General features: G+C 35.9%; 1 protein-coding gene across 1 annotated transcript in view; it reads right to left on the minus strand.

Annotated features, from left to right (window-relative positions):
- LOC115767437 (probable RNA methyltransferase bin3) overlaps positions 1–23,076 on the minus strand; it is a 53,735-nt gene that overhangs the window by 8,746 nt on the left and 21,913 nt on the right. Inside the window, exon 3 of the mRNA XM_030711731.1 lies at positions 15,514–15,562. The gene's annotated coding sequence lies outside the window, so the exon portion shown is untranslated. The remainder of the gene's footprint in view (positions 1–15,513; positions 15,563–23,076) is intronic.

Genomic DNA, 23,076 nt, shown 5'->3' on the forward strand with positions numbered 1-23,076 from the left:
ACAACCCCCAACACCCCCATCACCACCCACAGCTGCTGCTATCCTACATAGCAACCAATCCAACTTAACTCAACCCACAGCTGGCCCCAAACGCCTTGGTTGGGCAAAGTGTATTTCAGTTTGCTAGAGATGGGTCACTTTGTGCCTCGTGTAGTTTATCGATATGTCGATATATCGAAAGCATTTCATTGACTAGTTATCTATACTCATTGTTCGTCTTAAAAACAGGCAAATATTTTCGTTAAAACATCAAGAATTTCATGTTTTAATGTGATAGATGTAGCTCACGCTGCGCCATATGTAGTTTATCGATATATCGATGCACGAAATGCTCGAATAATAAAAACAAAATGGTTGTCACTTTTTCTCTACAACAAAATGATTGTTTAAATCTAAATGCTATTAATTTATACCTTTTAATGATATTTTGCTCTAGTTTGAGTTTTTTCTAAATTTTTATCGATATATCGATAGAACTATACTTTGTGCTATCGAAGCATAGAATGAATAGGTTTATCAGAATGGCGACTAACTTAAACAAAATTGAGTATTTTTTTTAACTTTTTAGTTAAAGTAAAAAGCTGCGTCACAAACACGAATAACATAAATCACGCGCCCATCGCCAAGACGTGTCTGTACGATGAGTGCATTAATATTTACACGGCAAATTGTGGCTGGCTGGCAGCACTCTTTTACCTATCCATTCGTGGCGGTTTTGTGGATTGCAGCCAAGCACGGGCAGAGGCAACGGCAACGGCAACGACAACAATTCCAAGACCGAACTACCCACAACAACACGCATCCCATTCACTAAAAAGCCACGAAAAACCTAACTGCAAATTCCAAACAGTCGAAAACAGATTTTCGCACAAATGCTAAAGGAAAATCGTAGCTCAGAGAGAGCGCAAGAAGGAGGAGATGGGAGTTGGGCAAAAGTACCCCAAGTAAAATTCTATAGGTGCCCCAAAGTGGGGCGGCCCCCATACAGAACTATGCATAACTAAGTGTATCTTCTCTATTTAAATCATCCGCAACTTGAAGTATCTCAATCTGACAGCAGCTCAACGGTTGACAGCGAAAGCAATCTAACAATGAATTTATGCATTTTATATGAAAATTGTAAGAAATTCCACACTGTAAATACTTGAGGGACATTTTTGTCAAAATGCATACAAGTGCAGAAATATGTTTATAATCTAGATAGCAAGCTGAGCAGTACTTGACGTCTTTTAACAATTTCAACAAGACCATTTGTAAAAGATTTCTAAAAAGAGTTTTTATCAATGTTAAGTGACCATGGAGGACACGCAGCGCAAAAGAAATTAACTTAAATAATATAATTGGCTTATTATACAAGCTTGAAGGAGGCTTGAGTGTTATGAAAAGGTAAGAATTCTCTTGCTTCTCTTAAGTCGTTCTAACTGCAGATTAAGTGACCATGGAGGACACGTGATGCTGTAAAGGATGGGATGATATAAGGAATGGGATGCTATAAAGGGTTGAGAGCATTCATATATATGAAAAACCATGAAGACATTTATAACGTCAAAGTAAATTTCATTGAAGATATGAGTTTTATTAAAGCAACAAATTAATGGGGATATATAGATACATATATATATATTTATATTCAAGCAACCATTTGAGAACATGCGTTGCTATTATTGGGAAGAGGTGAAGTCTTAAAGAGTTCAAGCTATTTAAAGATAACCTCCTAAAGAAAATAGTTGGTATATAAGCAAACAAATAAATGAACTGAAGTAAGAGTGTATGCTAAGACTGCTTGCTAAATAGTTTAGGAATAGATGACATTATAAAAAGAAGAGAGAACTCCGAGCAGAGTACTCTATAATGCTTGTTCTAAACATTACAGACGACCCGGAACGGGACATGCTAGGTGTACTTTGTTGAACAGATAGAGAAGTTTAATTGGCTAGTAAGTCCAGAAGAGTCGATTGAACCAAGCATGGTTCTTCTATGAATTCAAGAAGGAAGATTAATCATCATCATCGTGGCAAACAACAAAACAATTGTTGCTGTACAGCTTCAATTGACGACTGACGAATTTGAAATAAACTCAGGCTGCACTCAATCGAATTTATATAAAGTTGATTAGTTGCCAACTAAGTGACCACGGAGGACACGTATCAAATATACATATATGTATTGCATAAGATAGACGAATATGAGAAAAAAATCTAAATCGAATTTGAATAAAATTGATTAATATTCAACAAAGTGACCATAGAGGAAACTTATCAAAGCACTTTCATTTGACAGGACCGGGATAAATACATATGTATTTCGTAAGATAAGATTTTAGAAGAATATGATAAAGATAAAGATTAAGCTACATTAAATCAAATTAAAAAAAAAATGATAAGATACCTATTAAGTGACCATGGAGGACACGTATTTGATATATAAATATTATAGAAGTTATACGAATATTAAAAATAATCTAAAGCTTTATTAAATATAATTTATGTATTTTTGGTAAGCTGTTAACTAGGTGACCATGGAGGACGTGTGCTTGACAAAATAAATATAAATATATTTCTTAAATTATATGAATATAAACTCACGCTTTATTTAACCTTCGTAAAATAAACTGACCATGGAGGACATGACCTGCTTATATAAACAACTGAAGCATTTACACATTTAACTCAAACTAAGCAGCCAAAATATTTTATTTTCGCCCATCAACTAACAATGGAGGACAAGCAATAAAACAACCTGGAGCTCATTTTCGAGGACATTTCGCTGGAGGCAAAAGTAAAGTAAAGTAAAGTCAAGCTAGACAGAATCGTAAAGGATTAATATAAATACAGTTAAGCGCGTATATAAAGCTCTTAACCTCAATATGATAAACCCAAAGAAAGCTGCTTGCTTCTTGGCCACTGCGCCGCCCTCGCACCCCCCTTACCCCACTCTCCGACTCCCTGCAGTTCAAGTGAAGAGCTATCAAAAAATCAGACCAAGATTTTCGCCCTACACGTTGCCGCAGAAAACAAAGGCAATTTTTTTATTTGCATATTTCGAGGCGCGCTCAAAATGGCAATGTGGCGGGGGGAAGGACGTAGGGTGGGGGATGGCGGGCGGTGCAACGCGTGCCGCACAAGCTAAATTTTAATTAAAATTTAAATATGCGGCACGTTGTCGTGCCAAGAGTTTGCCGCTGGCAGCAGTTCCTCTCGCGCACAGACCCTAAATAAACCAGCGAAATGTGGGCCACAACAAAAAGCAATTGTTTAGGCTCCGACGAAGGGGGGAGGGGGGTTGAGTTTGGGGTAATAAGAGTGCGAGAGCGTGAAGAGAGAGAAAGAGAGAGTACGGGAAGAATTGCGTGTGTCTGCCCGGTTTCCGTTCCACGTTTTACCAACTTTTTACTCTTATTTTTTTTTTGCAGCTGGCCAACGGATATTGTCAATTTTGTTAATTTTGTAAACATTTTTAATGATGGCGACGTCGTGGTCGTCGCCGTCGTCCTGTGCGACCAGAGAAAGTTGTTTTTTAGTTGGCCCAAATGTAATTTGCATGTAAATCAAATTAGTTCATTTGTCGCCAGCAGCCGCACCCCGCCCCCGCTTGAAGCACAGCGACAACAAGCTGCCACAAGTGGCAACTTGCTAAGCACTGTTCAAAAATCCCCTCAACAGAAATTATCATGATGATGATGATGATGATGATGAAACTGTGGCTTCGGCTTAGTTGTAGGCGTTGCCAAATTATCATTACAGATATCCTGTAAAATCGTATATACTCTGTTAAAGTGTCGCTTTCAATGGCAAAAAAATTCCCACTATCTAAATGTGGGCCAAATAAATTTTTCAATATTCTAAAATATTTAAAGCAGTTTTAACAGCTGTTAATACTAACATACTACTGTAACTAAAAGTGTGCCACAGCTGTGAGGATCTGCTTGGTTGAAGGCGATGCATATTTAACATTACAGATATGATGTTAAATCGAGTACACACTGTTAATCCGACGCTGTAAACTCTAATGTAAAAATGTATTCTTTTTTTAACATTATGTGCTCAATATTTTTTTATGTCAAAAAGCAGTATTAACAGCTGTTAAGGTTAACACACTTATGTAATTTAAAGCCAACCCCAGCTATTAAACCTAAAATAATAAATACTCAAGGCAGTTTTAACAGCTGTTAAGGTTAACATACAACTATAAAAGATGCCCAGGGTTTACAACAATGTTGCATTTTCCAATTCACAAGCATAAATGTTATTAAACATTTAAATGTTAAAACGACTGTTAAACTAAACATGAATAATAAATGTAAATAATAACGTGCCATATATTCTGAGCTTTGCATTAATGTAAACTTAATCTAAACGCTCGTTAATATTTATGTTATACTCTCAATTTCATAAGTTCACACAGACTTAAGGCATTTAGCTATTACTTATAAGCCAAAGTAAAAGCTGTTAAAAAGTAACATAACACATTTGAGACAAGTTTGTCACAGCTGTTAAGTATAACATTATTGAGCTTATTTCAAAATATAACATTTTCAATGCTAAATAGTCATAAATTATGTCAACTTAACATACCCACTGCACATAATCAGTTTATGGGGTATAAATACACGGCACAGGTGTTTTAAATGTGAAATTGAGTCCTTTGGGAGTGCAACAAATTTGATGCTACATAAAGACAGATACGAGCTGGCAAAATATAGACAGAGACAGCAAGTGAAACGGGGAATATGCCGCAGAAAAACAAATAGCAACACATTTGTTTGTTTGCCTGACACACACACCTGAATCGACAGGAACACACGGCCCGAGTCCTTGGACACGGGGTTAGTGGATGTGCCATGTCCTGGCAAAGCAGCTTCTCGCATTGCATATGTAATGTGCGTCATTATTAAGCACAGCTTAACACCTAACAGTAGGCTGGGCAAGAGGGAGAGAGTGCGAATGGGAGTGGCAGTGGAAGCGAGAGCGATTCGTGTGTTATTTAATGCCAGTGCCTTATGGGACTTACACAGGATGATGACAATGCGCGCAACCAGGACAATGAGCGGCCACTTCAGGCTGTTGCTAGAGGACGCCACATGTGTTGCCCATGTTGCCACACATTTGAAATATGCATGAGCCCGCATATGCGCCAGCATATATATATCTGTATATATATCTCGATTAAGGCGCCCTTTATAAACATTATAATCCAACTGTGTAAAATGGAGTGGAAGCTATTTAAACGTATGTAGAAATATCAGAAGCACAGAACAGAAAAAACTCTCACATCTAAGCTTTAAATGTTGTTTTTATTAGATGAGGTTTTTGTTTTAAAGAAATATAGCTTCCCATTATGTGGGATCTTGCTTTTTAAGAAGAATGAATATGCATTTGTACATAATATGGAGGTCATGAGACTCAACTAAATTTGCATAACTTTATTTATAATGTACGATTATTCGATTGCCAGCTAGTTGTTTTTTTACGTATAAAATACGCTTAAATACGTATTTAAGCAGACGTTTTAAGCCTCGTAATTTAATAAATATTTAAAAAGATATATGTATTTTTATTCCTCAGCCCATTGAAAATGGGTAAAAAGACTTTGTGCGAGAAGTTTGTGTAAATCTATGTAACAGAGAGAAGAAATGTATATATTCTTGATCAACATTAATAGCAGAGTCGAAAAAGCTTTGCCCGGACATGGTCAACATGTCCGTCCGTCTGTCTGTCCGCATTTGGATTTGGTAGAAGAAGGTTCACGGTATCCCCACAGTCAAACACTTCCAACTAGAGCCCTCTTATTTTTTTATTTCGCTTTTTGAACTATATTTAAATCATATCTACCCAGATATGGTACTATCTAAACATAACATATCACATATCACATCAGCATTCGCTTTCCAGAGCACATAAATTTAAATATCATACCATATTTCTAGCAAATATACTTATTACATTTCCAACCCTAATATCCGAACACTTAAAATAATTTCTTTTCGTTATATTTTCTTACAGCATCCCCAGAGGACATTTAATGCTTTAAATTTTGCACTCAACCATTTGAGACATCTTTAGTTCCCCCCCCGCAGTCATCTTTGCTTCTCGCAGTTTGCTGCTGCCACTCGAGCTGTCAAAATGCCAACACCAACTGGCTCTTATCTGCCTCCATTTGGCTCCTCCACCGCGCAGAGCGGGTCATCATCGATGTTGTTGTCGTCGACGTCGTCATTTTGCCAGCTCTTCTCATGTTGCAGGTACATTAATAAGCCATACGTGTAGCATGCGCTGCTGCACAGCAACCCCAGAGCACAGTCAGCGCCCCAGGCCCAGGCCCAGCCCCAGCCCCAGGCCCGGCCTCAACCCGATCATAATCCCACGACCATATGCCGAGGTAACTCACCACCCAAGAGCTGTCAAGTTAACCGCTGAAAGCCAACAAGCAATAAAAGAAAAGAGTAAAAAAAACCGAGAATAAATTCAACAAATTCTGTCAATATGCACAGTTTGTGCTGTCAGTCAATGCACATACCACTTCTATTTACAGTGCGTATTAAAAGCAAATCCAATTCTATTGCAATTTAAATCTAACACATTTACCAGAGAAAAATAAATTAAATTACGAGCCAACATATCACAAAAGGCAAATTGCAAAATAGGAGAAGAAGAACAACTTTTCGGGAAAATGAAAAATACAAAAACGAGAAATGGTATAAAAAAAAAAAAACTACCAGCCGACTGCACTTTGTCAGTTTTTGTCAGTTGTTCGGTTAAGTTCTGCGAAAAGTTTGTTGCCATCGTGTTTTTTTCCTATCTACACTGTCTGCCGTACAATACTCAACCCGAAAGCGTCGTCTCCAGTTTTCGCCTGCTTTGCCTTTTCCACGAGAGTTTTCTCAATTTTCAGCTGAAGAAAATTACAGTCTTTGTCAAATGCAGTTGCAGTCGCCGTAAAATCTACAAATGCTTTCAAAGTTCAATCTAGAGAAAGACAAAAACAGTGCTGGCGACTACTTGGTCAGTTTGAAACGACGCAGCTGTGAGATACCCTGTAATTGACTTTTTAAAAATCTTGTCATTTATTATTTATTTGTGAACTTTACTAAACATTTGTTTGAATGCGGAAGATAGATTATGTATTATTTATTTAATATATTTTATTCAGTATAGGTTAAACTTTAAAACGAAGCAATATATCTCAATTGACATTTTTGCAGGGTATACCAGGAACTAACCATCCCAAAGCCATTATTTTAAGCTTCCGAACACATTTTTTATGACAATTTTTTGTATTTCTAATATATATATCTATATCTACTTTTCTTTAGATACATTTGATTACAAAAGACTGTTAAGCCAAACTGTATACTCCACTTAACATTTTAACAGGGTATGAAGGGTATATAAAATGCATTACATTCCGAATGCTCTGAATATTATTTATTTAATATAAACTATTTTTAACTTAGTTCAGATACACTCGTATACTGATTATTGAAACAAAATGGCCCGCTTGCGATGTTTACAGGGTATGCCACAGAGCAAACATATAAAAATGCATTGTTTTAAGCTATCAAAATGTTCCGTTTGGAGAAAGCTTTTCGTTTGTAAGTTGAAAGATAAAATGTATACCCCACTTGACCTTTACGACAGGGTATATCAGTGTGAGTTATCACAGAAGTAGAACAAGTCCAGGCACAGGCCGTTAATCAATTATGTAAAAATCAACAAAAGAAATGCGGAAATGCGCTAGTCACAGCAATAAAACAAAATAAAACGCAATGACAAGAAAGAAATCAGGTAAACACAGAGTCGACGTATAAACCAGGGGCAGAAAAGTTCGAGATGGGGCAGCACAGCGGGGCAGCTGTCGCTGGCTGCATAATTTTGCACGGCACATTGAATGATTATGAGCGCTTCAACGGGCGCAGATGATTTATGCCCAGTCAGTAGGGTGGCGGGGGGCGGAGGGCGACGGGGCAAAAATAAAATTACAGTGACAAATTAATGAAAATGAGCAGCGACCAGGAAATTGTGAAAATGGTCAAGCAAAAAATACAAATACATAAGAAAATGTAACAATTCGTGTGTTAAAAGAGAAACTACAGTAAAAACTTTGGCATGACTAACACGCCATCAAGACAAAAGGGTTTTATCTGCGGCTAATCAAATGACGTGCAAATAGTTCTTATCTTGTGATAACCATTTAAACAGCTTGTCATCAATACGGAAATAAGTCTTGCACAAATATATATACATTTGTGAAAGCATTTATTGCATTTTCACTTTTAAATGGTTTCCAGTGGGAAAGTTTCCACCTACCACCATCCTTATCAATATGATTACGAGTAAAACAAAAGAAATATTAAAGCTTGCATAATTTACGATTTTTAGGTATAAATTATCTAACCTTTAAAAGTGCTATGCATAGTTGGTATGTTTGGTATTTCTTGCTAGCGCTTTTTTTCTCTTTATAACCTTTAAATTTTTTATTTCTTCTATTCGTACTTTTCGTAAAAGTTTTACAGGCATTACGGCTGTATTAGCCAAAAACACTACTTTTATCTCTTCATTTCTTCTTTTTCTTTAATTCTATGCCTTTCTCTTTTCCCCCTCTAATCATTTCTTCCTTTATCTTTGCCTGTATAATCCTTTATCTTCCTGCCTCGATATGCATCGCTCTCTCACTATCCTTATATATTTAACTTCTCTGAGTCCTTTTGTCTTCATCATCTCTCTTTATTCACTTTTCTCTTTCTCTCTCTACCTGCTCTAGCCTACCTATTTTTTCCCTCTATAGATTTCTTCGTTTATCTCTGACTCTACAATCCTTAACTTCTTCTTTCGTTGTAGGTCGCTTTCTCACTATCCTTATATGTATATGTTACTTCACTATCGCCTTTTGTTAATATTTCACTATAATCGCTTTCCTTATTTTACCTGACCTTCCCCACTTCTTATTACTATTTCAACGCACTTCCTTTCTATCTTCTTCGCTCTCTCAAACTTATTTAAGTTATCGCTTTGTTTTTCGATAAATCTTTGTTTTATTTTTTACCTACTCTTTGCATCGTTTACTTTATTTCCTTTTTGCGCGACGTTCTTAAACGTTTCACTGCTAGCCTTAGTCGAAATATTACATCTGCCGAACAGTTTTAGATTCATACATTTATGGATCCGTGAGCTTTACTTGATTTGCCTTACAGTGCATCGTGCTTATGCGTCAACACACTTCCATGTCCCATCTACAAAATACATCTATTAATAATGATATAAGACACAAAGAAACCCGTTTGTTCAAACCAGTTAGCATCTCAATTCAAAAAGCTTTCACAAGTTTCCAACACGGGCCGTATATCATTCATGCTACATGCGTTCGCACACAGTTGCCACAAAGCGCATCAACACTGTAATCCACACTCATACACACACACACTCATACACACACGCACACATTCTTACAGGAGTGTGCGCCGGGCAACCCTAAAATGCCTTCAACTGTAAATTTTCAGTAGCTGCCATTTTTTTCTTCTTTTTGTATTCTTCACCCAGCGAGAGCTTTTTGTGCCCGAAAAGCATTGTGTAATTTAATTGCCGGCGTATTGTATAACCGCATATTCTAAGGAGGTTCGAACTTGGTTTGACGGAATGGGGTTCGAGCCTTGCGTTATCCTTGAGCAAAATTGATGCAAACAACAAAAAAATGCTTTAAATGAATAATCAGGCAAACCCGAATTTGAAAGCATTTAGAGGCCAAAAGGCAACCCTTTTTTTCTCTCTTCTCCGACACAACGTTTTTGTTAATGTTTGTTAATTAATTGCAATCAGTTCCAGGCTCAAATACAGGTAACCCCCTACACAAATGCGTAAGCCCACGGCCCACGGCCCACGGCCCACGGCCGCCTCGGCTAATCGTTGCGGACGTGAGGCTCCAACACCGCCGCTTGTTTACATCAAATGACAGGCAACACACAAGGGGTGCGGCGTGGGCGGGCAGCAAAAAGCTGAGGGGCAAAAAAAAAAAATAAATTTTATAAATTTTCAATGCCACTTGAGTTTAGTTTGCAGAGCGAATCGCTTCACACGTTGTGCCACGGTGCTGGCTGCCCTTCAGCTAACCAATGTGGGGCAGCAGCAGCAAAAATAAAAAGAGAGCGAAATAAAAAAAATTAAGTCAGTAAGAACAAGGCGGGTGTGCTTGACCTAGAGATACCGTGTAATGCATATTCGCATAAGGTATCCACTTTTGACTTTCTTATTTAAACATTTCATAATGTCTGCAATTTCTTTTAGTTCTCTTCAGGCTAAAAGGGAGGCGATACTCAAAATTTGTTAAAAGCCCGCATTGAGTAGGGTATTTGGAAGTCGATAAAGTTAACCGTTTAAACTTTATGTGGACAGTCTCTGAGTTCACAAAGAAAGGACAAACATGACACAGTTAGTTTGCACAAGCTAGTCAAAAAGCACATTCAAAATTTAAATTAAAAAACAGATTCTGTTATGCACGCTGTCCCTTTTCCTGGCCTTACGCTTGTAATTCGCAACAAGTTAAAGCTTTGCCATACTAGAGTAGACTACAAAGTCTGCTAATAATGGACGGGAAGATTATTAAAAAAGCCCCACAGAGAAACAGCTCATTTATATCACATTAATAATCAACTAGCTACTTGTCTTTAATCTTACACACTATGTGTTACCCTGTTACTCATTTGCTTCTATATTTATAGGGTACAACAAAAATCAAAATGCCAGTTAACGTTACAAATATGCATGGAATACGTAATAATCTGCATGAAGAGCACAGCCCATGGAGCGTTGGCAAACTACTTCTGAGTGAGTGAGAGGCAGAAATTTGATTATATTTTCCAAATGGTTTCTTTCTGGCTAGTTGTTGCTGTTGTTGTTGTTGCTGTTGTTGTTGTTGCTGTTGCTGCTGTTGTTGTTGTTGTTGTTGTTGTTGCTGTTGTTATTGTTGTTATTGCTGCTGTTCTTGTTGCTTCAACTTTTGAGGCCAACAACGGCAAAACATGCCACGGACTTTCTGCTTTCTATAACAGCACGAACCAAAGGCATTGAGGATGACGATGGCGACTAGTCAAGTTTTTCTTTTTCTTCAGCTTTTTGTTTTTTTTTTCGACAGTTTGACGGCAGTTTGTTGTTGCCTTTCCCCATACCCTGCCACCTCCGTGGCACTATCCTATCCATCTGCAGTTGACTTTGTCTGCCATTGCCAAGCGGAAAAACCACTTTGATTGTCGAGTGTTGCGTCTATTTGTGCTTTGCAATTGTAAAATTACCCGCTTGCAGTTTGGGGCCATTAATTTATAGAATAGAGTTACTATGGTTATCTGCAGCTTTACAATTTTAGATAAATGAGCGAAAAAATAGTTTTTACTTGTGGACCGTGCACATTTTAAACACAGGTATTGGCTATAGCTTTGATATACGAGAAGAGAATAATAACATGTCATTTAAAGTCAATCAAGTGAGAGGCGTATATCGACAAACTGTAACTGCATTTGAGCTTTAAGTGTGATTAATTTTAAATAACAAAGCTTTCAGTTGCTTCTATGCTTGCACGCCTCTTGTTTTATCAATCGAAAAGTAACTAATGTGCTATAGCATACAGCTTTAAGAGTATTTCGATGTAAGTTGCTTTCATGTGATTCCACTCCTCTTGTTGTATTATCAGCAAACGGTTTGTAGAGCTTTAATCTTTAAGTGAGTTTGATTATGGAGAGCAAAGCTTTCAGCTCTTTCAAGACTCTTATTGTATCAAAAGCTGTAGCTATTGGGCTAGAGCTTTAAGCTTTCAGTATGCCTTATTAAAAATATGAAAGTTTTCAGTTGTTTCAATGTGCTTTCTTAAAATTTTCTTCTATTCTATTCAAGTTAAATCTCGTTTAAAGCTTTCATGTCTTCTTAAATGCATATTCTAGATTTAAGAATCGAGTGAACGCAATAAATTATTTATGAATTGTTGAAATTAGATTTAAATTTCTTTACATATTATTTGAACGAAAACTGGTTTTATTAATATTATTCTAATATACGAGATAACTCTACCTATTTTAATATGGTATCCACTCAAAATAGCATATTAAACATTTCATTTATAAATAAATTATTATCATTTCATTTTTAATTGAAATCAGTGTGTTGTCATTCTTCAGCTTAGTCATATAGAAATGTATTCATTATTTTTTGCATTCATTTGACTCTCTCTCATTTTACGCTTACATCATAGGCACTTGATTGGCAAACGAATCAAGCCAAAAAATATATAATCTGCGTAAGCTTGAAAACTGACAGAGATATGCAATTTAATAGAGCTCCAAATGTAATAAACACGTCAACTGTATTTTTAACTACGAAAGATTAATAGAGATTGTTAGATGCATAAATCATGCATTTATTATTGAAGCATTTGACTTAGGGCACTCCTTGGCACAAGTCTAAGAGTTTTTGCAACAGCCACTCTACATAGAATAACAAAAAGAAAATCGCATTTGTTTTTCACTCGTTTATACTGTGACTGTGTTTTCGCCATAAGTAGATAAGTCGAGCAAGAAAAAAAAACCAGCTTGGCTTGGCTCTGAAGGTCAATTGAAATGAAAATGCCGCAACATTGCAAATTGGTTTCATGTAAATTTTTAATACCCTATATGAACGTCATTTGGGGGTTGGATTAGTGCGAAATGCTTACAAGCATTAAGAATTGATTAAATTGGCGATTGACTAAGTTAACATGTAAGTAAAAATTGTTGCTTCATTATGCCAGGCTAACCCATTTATGTTGCCTCTTAAATGTATAAGAAATTCTATCTCTAATTTAATTAAACAAATTTTTCTATTTCTCTTTATTATTTATTTAATATATTTTATTTTATTTTTGTATTATATTTTTTTATTATTTGTTTTTTTTTTTCTATTTTTTATTTGATTATTTTTTCAATTAATTTTTTTGTAATATACTTTTTATTTTATTATTATTATTTTTTCTTTATTTTAATTTTAGTTTTAATTTTGTTTTTATATATATATATAAATATATAAATTTAATTTTTTTTCGTTTCCCTTTTTAATGGCTCATTTTAGGTATTCCTTGGTGCAGGGCATTTGCTAGTCGACTAGCGTCCAAAATGTCAACATGTTTACTTGTTTCTTTTCTATCCAACTGATTTCTAAGGTGCTTATAACGTCGAGCCATTGTCAGAGCCAAATAGGTGGAAGAATAAGCAGCGCAAAAAGAGAGAGAGAAAGAAAATGCCAAGAAGAAAATCGACTGATATGCTTGCGTTATGTTGTGCTCAGGAAAATTGGAAAATTGCTTTTGCACAGCCCACATTTTTGTGTCCGTGCACAGGTGTGCGTGTGTCCTCTGTACGTTTGTGTGTGCACGAGTGTATGTGTGTGTGCTTGAAAAGGATATGTGCGTGTTTCTAATGGCTTTCAGTTGAGAGGTCATGTTGTACATGTTCGCTATAAATTTGCTGTAAAAATACTGTGCACTGAGCAAAAGCTGATAATGAAATATTTTCTGTGCGCCAAATTCCAACCCAGCACCCAAATGAAATGAAACACAACAAAGCAAAAACAGAGATAGAGAGAGAGAGAGAGAGACAGGAACACAAGAAATTTAGAATATGTTCAACCAATATGTTGAAAGTGTTTATTTTTTTGTTGGCCTGGCAGCAGCGACAAGCTATGCAAAACATAGCAACAATTTCACGTAAATAAATGCGAACAATGAACATTTTTTGACTAGCGCAAGAAAAAAGACGAATAAATACGTTAGTCTATGTTGCAGCAAAGTGCGAATACTCTGTCCACAAAATATTCAGATAAGATTCATAATAATATGAGTATTGGATTGGACTTTTTCACATTCAAGTGAGAAACCCCGACAGTGGAACGCACATAAAAAGCATACAATGCTTTCAGACATTTGTTAAGAAAATGACGGTGACACTTTTAGCAAAGCATCAAAGCAGACAGTAAAACGTTTACGTATAGGAATAAATGAGGCACGAATAACTTAAAGAAGGTTGAGCTAATGATACTTTATAACGGCAATCAATTCCGGGTTAACGTTTCGCTGTTATTTTAAACGTAAGCGCCGCACGTAAAACGCTTAAGGATATGAGCTAAAAGAAAATTGGAAAAGCAAGAGAGACTGCGGAAGAGAGCGAGAGGGAAAGGGATAGTGAGAGACAGAGAGAGAGAAAAAAATGAGTGAGAGAGTGGGAGAGAGAGAGAGTGAGAGAAAGTGGGGCAGAGAGAATGGAAAAGAGAGAGAGAGAAAGAGTGGGAGTGAGCTATAGATAGAGATTGGGCGATAGAGAGAGATAAAGGTGTTAACATGAGAATATACTAAAAGTATATAAAAAATTCCTACAAATAAAAATTTCTAGACTTAAGTAATCTACAATTAAAGCTCCTGCGAATCATAATTACTGACTGCCCGCTGTATAACATACAGTCGAGTATCAACTAGACGACAAAGCCACAATGCCCTAGTCAGAAAAGCTATAAAAAACAAGCAAGAGGTTCAGTCGGGAGCTCCCGACTAGGGGATACCCTGAACCCGCTTCTTTCAACATCAAATGCATATACACATTCTATTTTAGAAGCTATATGTCAAGTTTGGTGACTCTAGCTCTTATTATTTACCAACATTGCCCAAAAAACAGGATATCGATATAGATTTTTATCGATTGCTTGGAAACGGGGTAAGTTATCGATTATCGGAAACAAACTCGATCTGCGCGGGAACTAGGAGCATCTACATCTAAAATTTAGAATTATTTAAAATAAGTCTCTAGCTCTTATAGGTTCTGAGATCCTTGCGTTCATACATACGGACGGACGGACGGACATGGCTAGATGGACTTGGCTATTGATGCTGATCAAGAATATATATACTTTATGGGGTCGGAGATGCTTCCTTCTGCCTGTTACATATGTACATTTGGATTTTGCACAAATACAATATACCCTTATACCCATTTTTAATGGGTTCAGGGTATAAAAAAAAAAACGAAAGAGAGACTGAAAACCCGTTGGCATAATAAATATGATGCTCAATTGTGTCAACAACAACAACGTCCATTGGGTTGGATTGCTAAATGGCGAACCGCACATGCTGCTTATGTTATTTTGTTGTTTCTATTGTCGTTGTTGTTGTTGCTGTTGTTATTCTGTTGCTGTTTTTCAAGCGTCTGTTCGCACACGTTTCACAAACAAATGAATTCATTCAAATTTATAGAGCAATGCGAATTGCAGTCAACAAATGTGCTGCTTCGCCCTTCACGCTAGGCGTGGAATCATGTGTCGTCCCTCGGGCAAGAGAAAGGGTTAAAGAAAAAATCAAATTGAAAATGTTGAAAATTATTTAATAGTGTTGCCAAGGGTGAAAGGCTTGTGGGTAACACATTTATGCTGCACAAATTAACGAAACAGAAATAAAACGCAATTGAATTGTCATTTGTTAAAGGATTACAAAATGTATTTGATTTCATCAGCTTACCTCAACAAATAATGCTTAGCAATTGTGGATAGAATTTATATATTTTATGCTGAAAAGATAAAAGATAGATATTTGAATTAGAGAAGGAACAAATATTTAATTTTTTTTTAGTCCAAAGCAAAACAGGATGGGGAAAACTTGGATTACAAAGGGAAGGATTTGCTTAGGAGAATATAGTATATTTTTTTAATTTACATCGTTCTTGTTCTTGATTTCATGTGCCACAACATAATTAACAGCTATTAAATTAATATATCTTTTATCGATTTTCTTCTAAATCTTTACTTATATTCTTTTCCCTAAAGTAGCCCTAGATCCACCTTATTTATACTAAACTAGGCTCAGCATTTAATGTTCGCTTAGTTTAACAGACTTTTAGGTGTAGTTCTCTTTGAAATTCCATATTTTTAGTGCCTCGCAACTGGCAAAGTGCTTTAAGCTAGGCAATAAAAAACCAAGCTAAGACTACTTAATTTAATGATGCCTCCTGCTGACATTCTGTGACTTTGAACGATTAACAACAATTCGTTCAACTGTCAGCACTCGGCAACAACTTAACTGCCAGTTAAATAAATTTCACGCAGTCCAAACACACACACACATGTATACACCCAATATTAGGGTCAATGGGTTGCATAGAACCTGTCACGAGCTTACATACATGCATGTCCAATGCCCCCAAGTCTCTTAGTGCTTGGGTTATCTTTCATCTAATATTTCCTATGTTGAGTTCCAGCCAACTCGATTGTCAGCTATGCGCTGAACAAAATAAAAACCGGAGAAAAAAAACTTGAAAACTCCGCCCACATTTAGACAGCTCAATTTTTTGCCTATTGGCCTGCTGGCATTGTTTTTTATACTCTTGTAGAGGGTACTATAATTTTGTGATGATATGTGTAAGGGCATGGAAGGAGACATTTCCGAAACCATAATGTATACATATTCTAGATCAGCATCAACAGACTTTCGTGTTGTCGGAACCCGCCGGATCAGACCATTATATCATATAGCTGCCACAGGCACTATCGGACGTAAAGTAGGTTCTTGTATGAAAAACTTTCTATTTCCTCAAGATATCTTGACCTAACTCGCACTTGTTACTTATATGATGCTCTCCACATATATGCAAAACCTTATCACCATCGGAGAACGATATCATCAAGTTGTTTTGCAAGATATTTTCATCAAACTAAGCATTTACGAGCTTTACTATTGTCTTAATAAGGGTATTCAATCTTCGGCGTGCCGCAACTAGCCTTACTTCTCGGTTTCGTTCTTTACAATCTTTGGGACCGCATCTGTTTGTCTCTTTGCATTGATTGCCTTGTATTCCTTTTGGGCATCAATTTATTGATTTCGTTAACCATTTTGGCATTTTCTTTCTGTTTCTGCGAAGGTCACAAATTGTATTCAAATATTGTGTACTTAATAGCTAAATGCCATTTGAAAATAACAAACATTAGCAATACGTATAAGTTATTGAGGTTTATATTTAGCTATCATCTAATTGAGGCGGTTGCGATTTACATTTTGTTGTTTACTCAAACGACAAATGAAATCTCATAATTATCGAACTGAATAATGCCTTAACAATTTTAATACCATTATTTACATATACAATGAGAAATAAGACAGCCGGACAAGTTAATGCGTATATTTGAATTTTAAATGGCAGTTGAATATTATATTACGAGGATTGATTTTATTATAATTCTTACATAATATCAATTTACCGACTGAGATTAACTTCTTTGACATTTTGCTATCTAAATATAAGAACAAAAGTTCTGTATCCTACACTTAGAAAACAAAATGGTGTGAAATATAAGAAGATACTATAAAATATAACTCTTTTTTTATCTATTTCTACCATGTCTACATACACAAGAGCACACATACACTCACGCACACCAGCATGAGACTGTGCTTCTTCTTCCCTTTGCCGCGTACTACTTATAAAGAACTTGTTCCTGAGTAACTTCGGTGTTTACTGTCCGATCCTTTTGAGTCTTTCGGGGTTAACATATGACAACAAAATGTTTGTAAATACCAAAGTACAAGGCTAGGTCAAATAAGTTATTGTGGCAAGAAAAATCTAATCTATATACTATATATATATATATATATATATATATATATATATATATATATATATATATATATATATATATATATATATATATACTATATACTATATATATATACGAGAGCTTGCATGCCAAATTTGGTGTCTGTATCTCTTTAGAAGCTTCGAGATATGCTCAAAAAACAAGATTTCAATATGGATGTTTTCCGATTACATGAGAATGGGACAAGTTATCCATTTATTATTTACACACTTTCAATTGAGTTGGAGCATAGAAATTGAATAAAACTTTTATTCAATTCAAATTATAAAACTAACTCTAACTATACCGCATACAACAACATCAACTCTTTTGCGACTTTCAATCAATGTCCACACTTTAAATATTTGCAATTTTATGGGTCTGGCTCAAAGGCATTTTGTCGTCAAGTGTTATGAAACAATATCCTCAGAGTTTACATTCACAAGTCACGTTGAGGGTTTTGCAAAGTTAACGCAAATTAGTTGCACAGCAAAAACACAGAGAAGTGCATTAAATATTTACAAGGCCCGGCGGGAGCTAATGCCAAAAATGTTTATCAACTGCTGCACAAGCAGCCGCCGCCGCCGCCGCAGCAGCAGGAACAACGAGCTAACTAATTACTAAGCTGATTAAATTAAATTAAGTGGGTTAGAAGAAAACACAAGCACTCACACGCACAGGTACACACACACATACTTGCGTACACCCACTAAATTTTGGGCTGTAGAGCTACCGTAAGACATTTTGATTGCAAAATTAATGCGACCAAAGTAATGTGTGTGTGTGCCATATAAACACATAAACACACACACACACAAGTTTGTCTGAGCGTGGGGCAGCAGAAGAAACAAACATCTCGACTGACTTTTCATAGATAAAACGCAACCTGCCTTGACATTGGTTTACCCCACACTCTCAGAGAGTGTGTGGCTGTGTGCGTGTGCCTGGGTGTATGTGTGCATCTTAATTAATGATACAAGGATACAATTTTAGAGTAAAGCGCAACTCGAAGCCCAGTCAAGGATATCAAATGGCAAACAAAACTGCGACAACAACTTGGAAATAGCCTAGAAATTAAATTGGATATCCATTAGATACAAATGCCACGAATTTAGATTGGCATGCAGTGTGTGTAAGTGTGTGTCTGTGTAATGCCAATAAAGCCCGTTGGCAATAGAGAGATGTCACACACACACACAACATCCACTACTTAACCATATTGCGTCAATTTATTAACCCATGGAAACTGTCAATTTTCACACGCCCGTGAACTTTAACCCTCAGCATTTTAATTAGCTAGGTAACACAAGCGCTTTAGCTGGGTTAACCAAAAAAAAAAAAAAAAAAAAAAAAACCGAAAAAGCATACAACTCACTCCCATGCACAAGTTTTCCAATCAAAAAGTCTTGCAAAAAGCAGCAGCAACAACAATTACAAGAAAAACAACAACAACAAATGACATTACACAAAACTAGAAAAAAAGCACGAGATATTCGCATTGGCGAAATTGGGGCTTTAGTTTGTTGTGAATATAGCAAGAGTATATCAACTTTGCCATCAACTTTGTAACAAACTTTAAATAACTGTAATCGCCAGCAGCAAATATAGGAAATTTTTAATATGTATTTTACAAAGCATATTTATTGAATCATATTCTCTTTTCGTGCGGAATATCAAAATGGGTTTTTAATTTGTTTTCAAACATTTAAATATATACAAATAAAATTTTAAATAATTTTTTTTTTGTATATTTAATATATTTTTTTAAATTACTCTTTTTTTTATTTTTATTAATTTAATATTTTTATAAAATTAATAATTTTATAACTTTCTTATTTGATTTTGTTCATGCTTTTATTTATTTATTGTTTATTATTTTTATTAATTTTAAATAATTGATAACTTTACATATCTATTAATTTCATTGATTTATTTAAATTTGTTATGATTTTCATTGTGTACATATATTATTTAATTATTTTCAATAAATATCAAAATTAGAGCATTAACGTTTCTCTATGCCAAAAGTTCATAAAATTTCTATTGTCGATTTTTTGTATTGCAATTTTTTGTACAACACACAAAACAAGTGCGCAAAAGTTTTGCAAATCGCTAAAAGCGTTTAACTACTTTTTTTTGTAGTGTTGTGTAAATTTCGGAAAAGTGTTGATGAGCTGTTGGCAACGGACGCAGCATAGAATGCAATAGGTTTGTGGGAGGGTTAGGTGAGGTGAGGTAGGAGTAGGGTGGGCGCACTTCAATGGTAATGCCAATATGCACTACATTGTGCACTTTGTATTTGCGCAGCGACGCCATTTTGTATTGACCTTGAAATGCATGGAGGGATTGCTCATCAACGCCGCGCGTGGGGCGGGTAGGGAGCGGGGTGGGCGTGGCACTGTGTCAGTCGAGGGCAAGTGGCTTTTAAATGCAACCGAAAATGTGTCGATTAGACTGGGAAGAAGTGAAAGTTAGTGGTGCTATTGATGGTTCAAATTTTCTTCCCCTCTCTCTCTCCCTCTCTCTCTATCTATCTCTCCCTGTCCCTCTATATCAGTATCACTATCTCTCCCTCTATTTTTATCTCTGGCGCTCTCAGTATGCATGGCATGGCTATGCATTTTGCAACCTTTTTCACAGTTTTCACTTGCAGCCGGATGTGCCGGACAAACGGAAATGAAATTTTGCGTATTCGAATATAGAGTATATATATTTTTTTTGTGTGTGTGCTGAATGATTGGCAATTGTGTTGATGAAACGAGCTGCGAATTTCGGGCAATTTCAATTTGATTTGCACACCATGAGAAGTTCAGTAGAAATGTGGCTACAAACGGGTGAATTATTCAGAATATGCTGTTTAACAATAAACAACAACAAAAATAATATAAAAAGTTACCAACAGGCAAGTACAGTCCCTGTGTGCTCTTTAAGCCTTTTTAACTAAAATTTCCAATTAGTTAAAGCGAAAGCCAACATAAGCAGCTTTGGAGTTTATTATTACTTTAAGTTCGTTTCTAGAGATATCAAATGTATGCTCTTAAAACCTAAATCATTTATTTTTATTTTAGCCTGACTATTTTTCACACATTTTCCGCCTTTGAATGCGAATTTAAAATAAGAAATTCAAGATATTTCCCTATTTTTAAGCTAGCGTTAAATAAAACCGTAATAATATAAAATTGTATTTTGGGATTTTCCTAACTTTGTAAAGACTTTTCCCATTTCACAAGCGTTTTCTTTTTCGTAAATCGTTTTATTACTGATCAAAAAAGTGGCCCTGTTCGGACCAGCTCAGAGCAAACATCATTTGCACTTGTTGACCAACTTTAATTAGCGCAACGCAAAATATGGTAAATAAATATGTAAATGGCATAAAATATGAAAACCGTTACCGCAATAACCGCAACACGTTGCCATTTTCGCTTAAAAGGGAATGAGAAATAATTGCCAGGCAAACAATTTATGGGCACCTTCCACGCTGGATAATCCGCGCTTTCATGCATATATGCATAGGGTATGCATATATAGATATATATATATATATTGTACATGTAAAGCCGTGTAAATCCAAGTCCATGACTTCTGAGCTGTTGCCTAATTATGCAGCCGGCGCCGCGGCGCGTTTACTGACAGTAATAGATAAACTTTTGTGCAAATGAAAAGTTATGGAGAAAAAAGCGACGACAGGCAAAAACTTTTCAAGACTGCAAACAAAACACAATAAAAATATATATATAATATAGGAAAGAAAAGCTATTAGCTGCACACCGAAGATTGAATACACTGCCTGCAAGAAAAGGACGAAGCTTTGCCGAGTTTTATGAGGTTGAGACTGAGAGACTCGGCTGCGAGCACTCCTCAGCAATATATATATTCACATATATTAAGGTTTTTATGATTCACACAATTTGTAACAAAATTATTATACGCTGGGATATAAAAAATACGAATAACTGGAAAAGTATCCAAAACACCTTTATTTCATCGTAAATGCCAAAAATGATGAACCTAAATAACCAAACAAACAAACAAGCAAACATTGTTTAGAGGTGGGCGGATTGGGGGAGGGGGAGGGAGATTGCCATTCCTAATGAATTCCGCTAAAAAGATTCCAGAAATCATGCCTCATCTAGCAAAGCATCTTATTGTACTAGTTGCAGCCACGCCTTGTATAAGATTTTTCTGTTTTTCGTTGCTGCGATTATCATTTAAGTTGTTAATCATGTCTAGATGGAATCGACAAAAAATACTACGCATTGGCGAGCAGATACCCTGTTTAATGCAGAACACGTTTAGGTCATAATTTACAAGCCAAAGGACATTTGCAAAACCTTTAACTAGTTGTAAGTCGTCCTGCTTAGTACATTTTAATTTTACAGGGTATATCAACATTTTTGATTGATTACGAGATACACTGCTTTATACAGAACACGTGTAACAAGAGGTCTTTAGGCAGGATTTATTAGCCAAATGCCATTCGCAAAAACTTTTACTACTTGTGCCATGCTTAGTTAAAATTATAGTTACAGAGTATATACAACATTCACCCCGGAGGTCGCTGCTGTAATAAAGAATGATTAGCTCGTTCACTATTTGATACACAACACGTATGACAAGGATTCCAAGATTCACAACCCAAATGACATTCACATTTGCAAAAACCTTTATAAGTTGCAAGTGTGTCCTGCTTACTTTATATTATAGTTACAGGGTATATAAACTTTTGATATCCTGTTACACTTAATGCGTTTCACAAGAAGTTGTCAAATGACATTCACATTCGCAAGACCTACACAACTTGTAAGTGTGCCCTGCTTACCTAATATTGTAGTTACAGGGTATATTGCAAATATTCGCCCACAGAGGGCGCTGCTGTGCTGCGTGACGAAGACCTTTGCCCTTCTTTGATGTTTTAGTTAATTAATGCGATTAGGAGTAGCCTGACAATTTATAGAACGCGGTAAAAATAGAATTCTCAACTAGTTGTAGGCAAATCCTCCTCTTATTAAAGTACATCCTATCAAAATGTTAAAACGCTTTAAACACATTAAATTCCTTTTAAGCTTTACTAGTATTCTAAAAAAGTGATACATTACAACAGTGTTTCACATGAAACATTAAAAAGCCGCAGCAGTTCAAAACTTGCCACAAAAACACATACATATGTATATATGTATATACATTCAGCTATTTCCAAGGACAAGAGCAAGTGAAAATTTTATGGTTTATCTACACATGTGGCAACCGCATACCGTAATCCAAGCCCGCATATGAACTAGATTTAAAGCTAAACGTAATAAAAAAAAAACACGAATAGTTAGTCATTTGTAAAGCCGCAACTTGAATACCCTTGCAGCTACCCTTGAGATCTGTGCAAAGAAATACCTTTTCCGGAGAAGAGGGACTTCAGAACATGTCGATTTATAGTTCGATTTTGATAGGATATTTCTCAAAA

The sequence above is a fragment of the Drosophila novamexicana genome, unplaced genomic scaffold (genome assembly GCF_003285875.2).
Source record: "Drosophila novamexicana strain 15010-1031.04,08,12 unplaced genomic scaffold, DnovRS2.1 tig00001395-arrow-arrow-pilon, whole genome shotgun sequence".
Lineage (NCBI taxonomy): Eukaryota > Metazoa > Arthropoda > Insecta > Diptera > Drosophilidae > Drosophila > Drosophila novamexicana.